Raw genomic sequence first — 14131 nt, 5'->3', positions numbered from 1 at the left:
CCATGCCCCTCCTTGGAGGAATGCAAGCCGTTATCCCTGACCTTACCCTTGGACCAAAAAGACTGGATGGACGTTCACCTTACCTTCTCAGTCGGGAAGCTGGAAGCTGATATTGCCGAACGTCAGTTTGGTGAGGAACTTCCAAAGCTGTCGGAGTCTCTCTTGCGCAGAGAGCAAGAGACGAAAGAAAGACTTGTGGCTTCGATGTCGTTGCAAACGACATTGGAAACGATGGCAAGTGACCCCAAGAATCAGGACATGTTCATGGTAGTGGCCAAAACCCATCTGGCCACAGTTACGAAGGATCTCTATAGCTTTATTAAAGCTAGGAGAGCCTGTAGAGAGTTCGTGTTTGCCTTGGCTGCGGTGAAGCACGAACCGAGGAAGCTGATCTCCTCTTGCATCTGGGGTAAGGACCTCTTTCCCAACGAAGTGGTTAAAGAGGTAGTAGACAAGGCCGCCATGGAAAATAGGAACCTTCTCAAAAAGGGGGCTTATGAGAAAATCTTCTCCGGATGAGGGCCCTCAACCCAAGAAGAAGACAAAAAGGCCTAGGCTATCCTCTCGGCCGGCTAAGCCCTACCGACAGCAACAACAGCAACTCCCTGCGACCGCGGTGCCTCAGATAGTGGCACAACCTCCAATCACGTACCAGTTGGTACCTCAACAAGTGGTGACACAGTCGCCGGTTTTTAAACCAGCTTTTGAAAGGCAGACTTCTTCCTTTCGCTTAAATGCTAGAGGAACAGCCAGAGGTTCTTCTAGACGCCCTTCAAGGGGAAGGAGATTCAGGGGAGGACGCGGTCAAGGAGGCAAGGCCTCTGGTCCACAACAGTGGAAGTGAGATGCTTCCAGTAGGAGGGAGACTACATCAATTTAGGGATCGTTGGACCTTCGATCCCTGGGCCCACAGCCTAATAAAGAATGGACTAGGTTGGAGCTGGAGCAGTCCTCCACCTCAATTTCCTCAGTTCTTCCAACACTCTACTCCCGTTCTGGAAGAATATGTCCGAAAACTCTTAGAGAAAAAAGTAATCTGAAAAGTTAAGTCCATCAACTTCCAAGGAAGGCTGTTTTGTGTTCCAAAGAAGGCGTCAGAAAAACTCAGAGTCATTCTGGACTTGTCGCCACTCAACAAGTTCATAGTGAACTACAAGTTCAGGATGCTCACACTTAAACCCATAAGGACCCTACTGCCCAAAAGGGCATATACCGTCTCTATAGACCTGTCTGACGTTTATTGGCACGTTCCAATTAATCGTCACCTCTCCTCCTACCTAGGTTTCAAGTTACAAAGAAGAATTTACGCCTTCAGAGCCATGCCATTCGGGCTAAACATAGCCCCAAAGATTTTCACGAAGCTTGCGAACGCAACCGTCCATCAATTACGCCTAAAGGGGATCCAAGTAGTGGCTTACTTGGACGACTGGCTGGTGTGGGCAGCATCCAGGACAGAATGCATGCAAGCCTCCAAGATAGTGATCCAGTTCCTGGAACATCTGGGATTCAAGATCAACATCAAAAAGTCTCGTCTATCTCCAGCTCAAAAATTTCAGTGGTTGGGAATCCACTGGAATTTGAAGTCACATCGACTTTCTATTCCTGGGAAGAAGAGGAAAGAAATAGCAGAATCTGTCAAGAGACTATTGGAATCCAAAAGGATATCAAGACGCGAACAGGAGAGAGTGCTGGGCTCTCTACAGTTTGCTTCGATAACACAGCTAAAGGATGCAACAGGAGTCTGGAGAAAATACGCATCAAACGCACGAAGAGATCTAATGAGACCACTACCGACTCGACTGCGAACGCTTCTCAAGCCGTGGTCCCAAGCCAAGCAACTGAAGAAATCAATACTTCTTCAACCTCCTCCCCCGTCAGTTACTATCCACACAGACGCTTCAAAGGAAGGCTGGGGAGGCCACTCTCACCAGAAGAGAGTCCGAGGAGCTTGGTCCAATCTTTTCAAGTCATTTCACATCAACTTTCTAGAAGCCATGGCAATACCTCTGACACTAAAGAAAGTATCTCCTTGCCACTCAACCCACATAAGATTGGTTCTAGACAGCGAGGTGATAGTGAGATGCCTGAATCGACAAGGGCCGAGGTCGCCTCAAATCAACCAAGTGATGTTGGCCATATTCCGCTTGGCGGAAAGGAAGAAATGGCACCTGTCAGCAGTTCACATTCAAGGGTTCCGCAACGTGACAGCGGACGCTCTATCCAGGTTTACACCAATAAAGTTGGAATGGTCCCTAGATGCAGGATCGTTCGCCTTCATCTTGAGTCAAGTCCCGGAACTGCAGATAGACCTCTTTGCGACGAAAGACAAGAAGAAAATACATCGTTATGTGTCCCCATACGAGGATCTGCTAGCGGAGGCAGTGGACGCTATGTCCCTAAACTGGAACAGATGGTCCAGGATTTACCTGTTCTCTCCGCACAACCTCCTTTTGAAGGTCCTCGACAAACTAGATCCTTCAAAGGGAAAGCAGCAACTGTGGCCCACAAGTGGCCAAACAGCGTGTGGTTCCCTCTGGCATTGGAACTACGACTGAAGTTTGTACCGCTACCGGATCCAACCCTGTCTGAGCGAGTACAGAAGTCAACTGTCTTCGCTTCATCACAGAAAACCCGGAACCTGTATCTCATGATTTTCTTTCCTTAGCGATGAGAAAAAGATTCGGGGTATCAAAAGACAGTATAGACTTTCTGGAGGAAACCAGAAGACATCATAGAAGAAGCGGGTGTCCTGTATCCTTTGTCAAGGCGAAGAAACCAAAAAGAAATCACGACAGATTTCTGTTTATCATTCTTCATTCACCTTCATGAGCAGGATTTAGCAGCCAACACAATATCAATGTGCAAGTCTGCCTTGACAAGACCGATACTATATGCCTTTTAGGTCGACCTTTCTAACGACGTTCTTAATGAATTCCAAAGGCCCGTGCTAAGCTTAGTCCTTCAGCGCCTCCAAGACCCATTTCATGGTCACTAGATAAGATTCTTCATTTTGCCTAAATAATGAACAATGAGGAGTGCGCTTAGAAGGATTTGACTCAAAAGTCATATTTCTGTTTGCACTCGCTTTGGGGGCCAGAGTTAGTGAAATAGTGGCTCTCTCTAGAGAGGAAGGCCACGTCCAGTTCTTGGAGGGAGAACTGTATCCATTTCCAGACCCAACGTTTCTTATCAAGAACGAGCTACCCACCAACAAGTGGGGTCCCTAGAGAATCTGCCCTCTGAAGGAAGATGCATCTCTATGTCCAGTGGAGTGCCTAAAGGTCTATCTTCATAGAACTTCAGACTTTAAGGGAGGACAGCTGTTCAGAGGAGAAACCTAGGGTTCAAATTTTTCTCTGAAACAACTAAGGGCGAAATTCACCTATGTTATTCGCAGAGCGGATCCAGACAGTACACCCACAAGTCATGATCCGAGGAAAGTTGCCTCTTCCATAAAATTTCCTTAATTATATGGACTTTGAACATCTTCGTTCGTACACCAGCTGGTAGTCATCCAAGGTGTTCTTTATGCACTATGCAAAGCAAGTGGAGCAACTCAAGAGGTCTGTGGTAGTAGCAGGTAGAATTCTTAAACCTTCTGTTTAAATCTGCGAGGAACAGTGAAATTAATTTGGGACGATTAATTAAGAGGGTGGGTGTGTAGTCACAGACTGTTACTACACACTTGAGTGATAGGCCACTAATATGTCCTTATGAACTGTTCCATTGACTTTGGTGAACTATAGCATAATACGGACACTTGTACCAAGCGTTTCTTACGCTAGTGTAAATAAACAGTAATACAGACTGTATCAATATTATTAATAATTCAATTAAAGTGGCAAATCTGTTTCCTTTTAGACGAAACAATATTTTCTGTTTACTGTTTTCTTTATTCTTAAATGGATATCGTCCACATTTTATAAATTTCATAAATGTTGACTGATATATATGTTTATTAAATTTTTAATAAACTAGTTCATAGTGAACCCTACGTCTTATTCCCCCACACTCATTTTATTAGAAATGTACTGAGCATTAAGTTTAAAATATGGATAATTTTAACATGGAATGTCTTTTAAGATTGTTCCTTTCTTCAAGCAAAAATCCTTCCTTGGGAAGGATTAACGTTGTACCCTAAGGGGATGGTGGTAGAGATGCAAAATTTGTTCCTCTACGGATACAACTGTTATCCCATAGTTTAATAAGAGTAGACACACTGGGAGAGATGTCAGGAATTCATACTGACATTGGTGACTCTTATACAAACTTTGCTTTACATTGTATAGGGCGAGACCACTATATAGGCTTGTCATTTTGTCATCCATACTTAATATGTACTCCTCGAGACTTTTTCCAGAGTCTAGTACGACTCTTCCCTGTAGGGGGCAGGAAGCACTAACATAGTTCATGCTTAGTTGAAATGATGTATGACGGTAACATCAGAGGTCTCTAGGTCTAGACGGACCAGGAAAATACTTTCTTGAGGGTACGGCACCGGTTGTGAATCCACAGATACAGTAATGCTCTGGTAAACTTCCATCAGGACGACATTCTGAGCCCTAAAAGAGGATTTTGAGCGAAGCGAAAAATCTATTTTTGGGTGAGGTAGCCATGTTGTCGTGATGGACCCGCCCTTCCTTTTATTGTAAAAAGGGCTTATTGACCCCTCCCTATAATACAGTATCTGTAGCACCTCGTGTATCGCTACAAGGAATAAAGATGGCGCTGCCGTCTTCGTCAGATACACACTGGAAACGGAATAGGAGAGATACCTTATGAGCGGCTCTCTTTGCATTCTCATTTTTAGATTCTTGTCACTGTAACCCCTCGAAGCATTAATACTGTTCGGGGTGAAGATAGCTATGTGGCGTGTCAAGAATACGTCCTCTGATTTTATGCGATATCCCTGTTAGATTTGTTTAGGGATATTCGCTCTAGGAGTTAGAATTCTGGATACCTTAAGGTAAAATTCTCTGGAAATATCACTGTAGTCAAATATACCCTAGGAAGCTACCCTTTAGGAACTTCCATCAGGCCGACATGGGTACCTCACCCAAAAATAGATTTTTCGCTTCGCTCAAAATCCGTTATATATATATATATATATATATATATATATATATATATATATATATATATATATATATATACAAAATAAAAGACTAAAACCACTAACTGTGTAAATCTGTCGTACAGCATTTGTAAGTCTAAAATTAGCTCAAAGCATAGGAATATATTTTTTTCATATTCAGCAGAGTTATTACAATGAAGGGTATTGAAACCTTCTCTAAAAAAAACTAGCCTAAAAACATTACATATTTCAATTTTGAAATTTCATTCTGGGCCTAGGTTATTTGAATTATTTTGCACATATTTCCACTACTACTACTACTACTACTACTACTACTACTACTACTACTACTACTTTCGTTTTTGTTATCACTTAGCAAGGCTTTCTTTCAACCATTTTATACATACTATTCATATTAAAAAAATAAAAATTTCATGTGCTTCTCAGTTCTTCTACATCAACATCTATTTGAATATGAACTTTATTAAATTATCCAATATTTTTTATTCATGGCAGAATCATCCTTTTATTAAAAATTCCCTTTAATTAACTTCAAAGGTCACAATGTTGTTACCATATAAAACGAGGGTTTATTTCATGGTAATAGATTCATTTGTATAATTTCCATTTCACCTATTACACATAAGCTTAAAATTACTTTTAGAAATTATTGATGAGCGTAGTAATGAGAAAAGCGATGAATTTGGTAATTATTATAGTATTTGTACTCACTCTTGTTTGTTCGCATCACCTTTAGAAATAGTAATAGTATTAATATATTTTACTATTATCGTTTAGCATCATCATTTCAGTCATAACTAACAACCAATTAATTGGCTCTAGGGACAAATTATCAACACATAATACTCCATTTCCAGTTTACAGTATACCAACGATATAATCAGATTAATTACGTGTTTAATTAACAATTAAATTGCGTCATAATTACTTAGATCGGAAGACATTTTTGGGGGAAAATCAATCAAGAAATGAAAAAGAAAATTGAATTGAAAGAAAGAAATGTAAATGGAAAAAAAAAAGGATTAGAGTAAAAATAATGACATCATGAAAACGAAGATTTAGTCCAACCCCGGACCCGTATGCAGAAGGGGGTACTTTAGTCCAATCTTCGAGGTCATATCTTATATTGCTTTTATGATCAATGAATTAACATTATGAGAGATCTTGTAAGAAAGACTGTAATTGTGAGTCATCTGACGTCGAGAGATATTTAAGAAAGTTTGACATTAGAAGATGACATTAAGTTTTTCCAGGAATTTCCAGATGTGGCATTCTTTTAATAATTGAATAACGATGAATATTTGTACTTAACGTTGTTAACACATCATTCATAATTTTGAATATTGTTAATTAAATAAACAAAAGCATAAACAAATACAAAGGACATCTTTTGGCAGGAACCTGACAAGTAGTATGAACATTGTCGGAGGAAATACTTGAAGTGAATAAAAATTAAACTTTGTACTCGAGTGAGATCTTTACAATGGTAGGACCCTTGCAACACCTCCGGTATCACCCTTACACGGGAGTGGCCGCTCAGAGTCATTATCTGTATTGACTCTGTGCCCGCTAATGAAGCGACGAGAGCGCTTCAGCTTGTCTTACCGAGGTAAGAATAGGCTTCCACGACACCTTTCCTTCATTACCTGCGAGAGACAATACTCTGCTGAAAAGGTCTCGAGTGTTGTTTTGCACGTTGGCCAAAGAAATTAGAAAATATGTTTTTTAGACTCTCTCTCTCTCTCTCTCTCTCTCTCTCTCTCTCTCTCTCTCTCTCTCTCTCTCTCTCTCATAAACACAGGCACACATTCATATCTATATATGCATAACTGTATATTCATATATATGTATATATCCCTTTCTGCGTGGGGATGCCTTAACGAGGTGAAAGGGTTTTGTATTACCATGATTAGCAAAGCTGTACTAGTCAATGTCACTCATGCTATGTTGGTTTCCTGTGATCGATCAGACGAAAATCTCTCCCCATTACCAATCAAAACTGCCCAGCGTGGTGATGAAAATTGACCACATCCCAAACATGAATATGTGTGAGGCCTTTGCCCTGCAGCGGACTAAAAACGGCTTCATTTGTTGTTGTTGTTGTTGTTGATGTTGTTGTTGTATGTATATATTCATATATAGGTATGTATATTTGAAAATTTGAAACTAATGAAGTTTATGAACGATATTATGGACACTACTTTTATAACAAAATCATATCATAACCCAGTTTTGAAATCTTCATGAGCCGGAGAAGGTCATCTAAAGTTCAAAATGTAAGCTTTACAAACGCCATCTTTGTGGTTCTGCGATGATTTGGGAGTAACTTAAATACTATTTATTACAGTATCCATCCTATTCATTCCCATTAGAGGGGAGAAAAATGTGGAACGTTACAAGAGGAAGAACAAAGTAAGGTTGCAGAGTAATCTAAAAAGTAAAACACAAACCGAACAGGAAATACGTAACCTCTGCTACTGCGTTAAATAACCTGTCAAAAGAAAAAGAATTTTAGGTACTTTAAAGGTTTTCCTAAATAAAGCCGATTTTCAGTCTGGCTTGCACTAATCTGCAAGCCGTCACTTCTAAACATTTCTACCTTCCTTCACATACATACATACATAAAAATAATATATTTGCTTAATCAATTCTTCCGTACTTCTCACACATAGAAACATACATACATATATAATAGTAATAGTCATGATATTTATCTAACCATTTCTACCTTCTTTCATTAAAATATTAGTAATAGTCACGATATTTGTCTAACCAGCAAGGGAGAGTGCATTTGATGCATTTCTTAAAATCCAGTAACTCCTACGAGAGCCTACATACATTATATTATCTTACTAGGGTGAGTGATTTTGGACTATTCATTAAATCCTATCTAGTCTGTAATGACCCAATCAGTTAATCAGATAACTGTCAGATAGTTAGAAAGTATGCTTGGTATAATGGCATGAAGTTACCATAGGATGTTGTCATAATGAAGCAGGAAAATTATCAAGCAATGGTTTATCTAATTAACTAACTTGATTATAAGAAGTATTACATTCTCTGAGTAAAGTAAGATTCGAAAGAATTTAAAGTTTTCGAGCATAAAGGAGAGATGAAAATTATTACAGAAAATACAGAAAATAAGTTAATGAAAATTATGTTTGAAAAACGATACATGAAATAAAGGGACGGGAGCGAAACAGTAATTTCTTCAATCATTCACAATCTGCTGACATGAATCAAACCTAATTTTCTTGGAAATTGACATGTTAAAAAAAAGAAAAGACTGTGACGTAAAAGTTTTCAGTATATTTTCAAATAGAAAGGGAATCAAATCATGCAGATTGAAGTGACCAAACTTTCTGTAGGTAGTTTCTTTAAATGAAAAATATATGTCCATAGAAATATTGCAAAATCACCAGTTAGCAAAGAGGATAACAGAAAACTCATTGAAATGGTGATACAAGCATGGAACTTGTCAGAGCTATCTCATTGGCCATTCTAAATAAAAGAATAAAGTTGGATTTAAGATAGCGGTCGGAATAACCGTAAAAAATTCCGTTATTTTGTATATAAAATCAACATACTCGTAGTATGTTCCTATTTCTTCAGATGTCATTTGCCTGTTTTCTAGCATACCCGAAGGTCGAAGATGGTCATTTTGGTGACATAAAATAGTTAAATTAAATTCAGAATATCATCCATTTGGTAGGAAAGTACTGAAAATACCAAGACTCATTCTAATCAAGGCCGTTCTTGCTCGCATTTTATTAAATAAATAGAAGCAGAAACCTTTGAACGGTTAAAAGTTCAGCACAATCATACTGCAATTATTAATACTCAGACATTTTTAGTGCGCGTTGCATTTCCGAATACAACCTTATATTTTGTTGCTTGAAATCATCGAAAAAGACTATCCCAAAGTCCCGCGGTCACAAGACAAGTAATATTACCATTAGCCAATGTTTGCAGTTTTCAAAATTTTCATACATCTTAATTTTATTTTTGTTCGAGTGTCCATGTTTTATTTGTGGTTGTATTTTATCATGGGGTAATTTGTGCTAATTCTTGACAGCAGCAACAATAGATGAAATTGTCCTCCAATGCATGAACTGCGATTCTTCTTTCTCTGTCCAACTCCATTTGGCTGGGATGTGGTTACTGGATTGGCTTTGGTCTTCCTCGCTTGACAAGCAGCACGATTTACATGTTTCTTGATGGCGGGTTGGGCGAGTCAAATAATATTTCTGCTTACGGGACAAAAGGGGGCAATTAATCTGATATACATTAGGACAGTCTAAAGGTCAGCATCGTGAACATCTATTGAATATCAACCTGGGGAAGGTGATGAGGTTTATTTTAAATAATTTAGACAGCTTCACCTTCTGACATGTACAGTATATAGTTTTTCATTGTCACGAAAAGCTTTTGTAGCTCTCATGTTTGGAGAAATCTTATAAGTTACATTTACTTGTTTTACAAATGATTGAAGAGTTGTAAGAGAAATTTGTTCTTTTAGAGCTAACATATCACTGCTACTGACTGTATGTTATAGTTAGGGGTCCAGGCTGCTAATTTTTTGAAGGACCTGACCTGGACTCCTGTACTTTGCAGCTCACATTTTTTTTGTCGCCTACAAATCATGAATCAAGAGGCCTGCTTAACTGGTTCAATTGCAAAACCATAATAACCGTACTTTAATTATGTTACCTACTACAAAATACGTAAAATTTCAGAATATAGAAATTTGCTACTAGAACTATCAATTATAAAAATATTTGCACATATGCGCTGTTATTATGTCGGGCACGAAGAGACTAAATATATAAACTAATTTCAAGACGATTATTAAAATATTTGGACACTGAAATATTTTTAGATTCTTAAAAAATATGCACAAAATGGATTTATTTTTAGCTACAAGCAAAAGTACACGATTACTTGGTCAATATAGCAAATTATGTTTCAAATTTTATCTTAAGCTCATCCTGTAATATTACTTACTGTAAAAATATTAAAAAAAGAAATAATTGGCAAGTTAGAAAAATAATCCTAAATATCTAATGAGTACCATACCTATTGATCTTTTTCCATCGTTTAAAAGGTAAATTAATTATCACAAAATTATTATTATTATTATTATTATCATTATTATTATTATTATTATTATTATTATTATTATTATTACTTGCTAAGCTACAACCCTAGTTGGAAAAGCAGGATGCTATAAGGCCAGGGGCCCCAACAGGGAAAATAGCTCAGTGAGGAAAGGAAAAAAGGAAAAATAAAATATTTTAAGAATAGTAACAACATTAAGATAAATATTTCCTATATAAACTATAAAAACTTTAACAAAACAAGAGAAAGAGAAATTAGAGAGAATAGCGTGCCCGAGTGTAACCTCAAGCAAGCGAACTCTAACCCAAGACAGTGGAAGACCATGGTACAGAGGCTATGGCACTGCCCAAGACTAGAGAACGCTGGTTTGATTTTGGAGTGTCCTTCTCCTAGAAGAGCTGCTTACCACAGCTAAAGAGTCTCTTCTACCCTTACCAAGAGGAAAGTAGCCACTGAGCAATTACAGTGCAGTAATTAACCCTTGGGTGAAGAAAAATTGTTTGGTAATCTAGTGTTGTCAGGTGTACGAGGAGAGAGGAGAATCTGTAAAGAATATGCCAGATTATTCGGTGTATGTGTAGGCAAAGAGAAAGTGAACCGTAACCAGAGATAAAGATCCAATGTAGTACATTGGTAGGTTACAGTCATATCAACCACATGTGCAAATGAGTGAAGTATATATGCGGCGGTCATGTTCATGTTCAAATGTGCAAAAAAAAAAAAAAGATATTTTATTCAATGTGCAACCACACAATCATTCATCATATACAAAACTCCTAACATGTACGTGCTAAATGTATATTACATTAGTTTATTATATGCCTTTTATTCTATTGTAGAAATTGATATAATAACAGGATTGTGTGCAAAATGCACTCATGTTCGATAGGCACTCTCTAGGCTTCCTCTTAATATCAGAATTTATTTACCATCACCATTATTAGGAACTCGACTACATTGTCTTGGATCATCAGCACACCAACAGGCAATGACACACTTCACCTTTGCAGAAATGCATTCACGTTGACAGCGATACTTACGAACACCTACAGTAGTTGGCTGGTTTTGGTATGTTTGGTTTTGATTCCTTACCCATTATGACCGGTACTGGCATCTCACCAAGACGCTGGCAGCCATGGTTTATGGGATCTAGTATGTCAGGGTTTGATTCATGATCCCTTTTACTCAAAGCCATTTGATGGAGGAATTGGAGCACATGGAAGTAAAATACATTTTCAGTGGAGGGCAGGATTCTGAGATATCCTTTTGTAGTTGCAAACGTATTATGTTCTTAATGCATTTAACTCATCTTTGAAGTCATAAGAGGAGTACAATCTAATGAAGTAGCACCTAGTAGCATCAAGGACATTGAGAGTTCATAGCAAGAGCACTTCCAGAAACACCGTATGCTGCAAGAAATTTTAGCTACTATTTGGAATAAAGGGCGGTTGCAAATACGTTTTTGTTCTCCATCAATAAAGGTAGCTCACCATGTCATAACCAGTATGAATATAGACGCTTAGTAAGATTGATGTTATCAACAATACATCCATGTTGGTTTTGATAGCAAGGTTTTGTTATTTCATGGCAAGGCGCAAATTTTTGTGCTTTCTGAATTCAAAGTTCTTGGAGTCCGACGATGTACACAGTGTGGTAAAGTGCCATGAGTATGATATCCTGGTCTGCTACTTGGATCATAGATCTCTGATACCAATGATGTCGAACGGTATACTACTTCCTCTTGGATTGTACAGGACAGTTTTGGAATGTCAACAACTGCTGTGGATAACAATCATTCAGCATACCACCTAGGATCAGTCAGAATGCTTAACGGAATAGGTGAGCTTTTTTTTATCCTTGTTTAAATTATTCTAAATAAATCTTTCCCATTGTGGAATGGGATGAGTTATTTTCAACAAAAAATTTCCCATTGTGGAATGGGCAATCTGTCATGGATGTCATAAGCTTTACCCAGACTTGCTGACTTATCACATTTTGTATGTTCTTCGAGTTTCGGTGATTTGGAGGGATCAATATCATACCAGTAACCAACAACACTGATGATGTAACAATATTTGTGCCTTGCAAGCATGATTGCAAGATATTATCCTTGCAATTCCTAAAATGTGGTACAATCAAGATGAAGTGTGAGGAGGTATCTGAGTAGGGAAGCCGATTTATAGACCAACTACAAATTCAACCTTCTTTCCGTTTCTGCATGGCATAACCATGAGGCATGGTAGCGTCTGGTTCAAGGAGAGAAGAAGGATAAGATTCCAATCATGGCTAAAAGTTTTTATTTTTTGGCTGTTGTACACATTTTTAAGGATGTAAAGCTGCTGGATCAAACAACTTTCATCCTCATAAGCTTGCCTTGATTTTTGAGCAATTCATGAAGCTTTTGGCACTTTTTCCACTAATGTTGTTAGCTTCATAGCACCAACCACAATGTTACCCTCATGTACTTTTGATTAAGCTGGCAATTCTATCTGCTTAGTATTTGGTAGATCCGTTGCATTTGATTTCTTGTTATTTGCAATATTGATAAGACCATTACTTTTATGCTTTCTTTGAGGATGACAGAATCTTTGGAGTTTGTTTCTTTGGATTTGTTTGTGGTGTTAGCCTTCATGTGAACCATGTTTTTCCATTGCTTGGAGATGGTTGTCATCACCATAAGAGCTTTTAAGTACTTGTTGATTGTGCAATGCTGTTGAGTGATAACCTGAGACAACTGCTTCTTGGATTCACAGTTGTGCATCTGCTCCAGAGCCAAATCCGACCAAACACCATTGAAGGTTCCAGGAGTCAGACTCACAGTAAATTTGCCTGCTTTGAATCCCTCGTCAATATACAGGGCAGTTTCTGGAAAGTTTTTCATGGCGTCCAAGTAGCGTGGCAAACATAAGACATAGTTATGATGACCTTCAGAAAATAGATATGGAAGTATATTTTGTATTTCAGTCAAATATGCTTCCCATATTCCTGCACACTCAGCATGTATTTGCTTCAAATTTTCATCATCTCTATATACATTAACTAAAGCTTGGTAGTTACAGAACAAGCTTTGTTGTGCTAGTTAGTGAGTAAAATGTTGACTCAGTTTTCAAATTGCAACATTTCTCTACTTTTGTGCTCTAATTGCTTCCCAATCAAATGTTACAACAGTTGTAGCTATATCAATACAACGCTCACGGACAAGGGCAATAACTTCCGAATAACTTGTGTCTAGATCAGTTTCATCGTTCAGTCATTGTTTGAACGCATACCAATGTAATTGAAGCATAGCTGCCAGTACCAGACTGTGTGCTTTCAGCATCCCATAGTAGTCTTTTGTTTGCTGTTCCAGGGCCACAGACACCAGATTCGAGAATGACATCTTAACCAGAAAATTTTATTTAGTGACCAATTGCACCTATGAAATGGGTTCTTATTTTTTAGTCCAATAGCAATCTCTTAGATTGCTTGATCTCATGTTATAACACAATGCTGTTGTCCTAGTTTTAGTGACACTTTCATGTGAGTTTGGAAAAAATAGACCACACATGCTTACTGCCTCATAACCTTTTTTTTATTATTGTCTTCATTCAAGAATTCCATGTCAAATGTTTACTTGAATGCTGCTGGCTGTCATCATTAGTTGATTCCATTCCTATCAAATGCCACAGTGTATTGAGATGGAAGTCCATTCACTTCACAGAAGATTCAAATCTCAACTGGTCCCCAGACAAGGATCCACTTTTTTCTTTCTTTCAAAGTAAGACCACAATCTGTAACTGTGACTGATTGATTTCAAATTCTCTTGCATCCTGACCTTCTGTAATAGAGAAATTTTTCACATTTCCAGCTGATGAAGTTCGGGATTTAACCAGAGGTACTGAGATATTGGCAGATGTGTGTTGCTCATCAGGGTTTGGA

This window comes from Palaemon carinicauda, chromosome 28, assembly GCF_036898095.1.
Source record: "Palaemon carinicauda isolate YSFRI2023 chromosome 28, ASM3689809v2, whole genome shotgun sequence".
Taxonomy (NCBI): domain Eukaryota; kingdom Metazoa; phylum Arthropoda; class Malacostraca; order Decapoda; family Palaemonidae; genus Palaemon; species Palaemon carinicauda.
The sequence above is the reverse complement of the archived record's forward strand: the minus strand, read 5'-3'. Positions refer to the sequence as shown.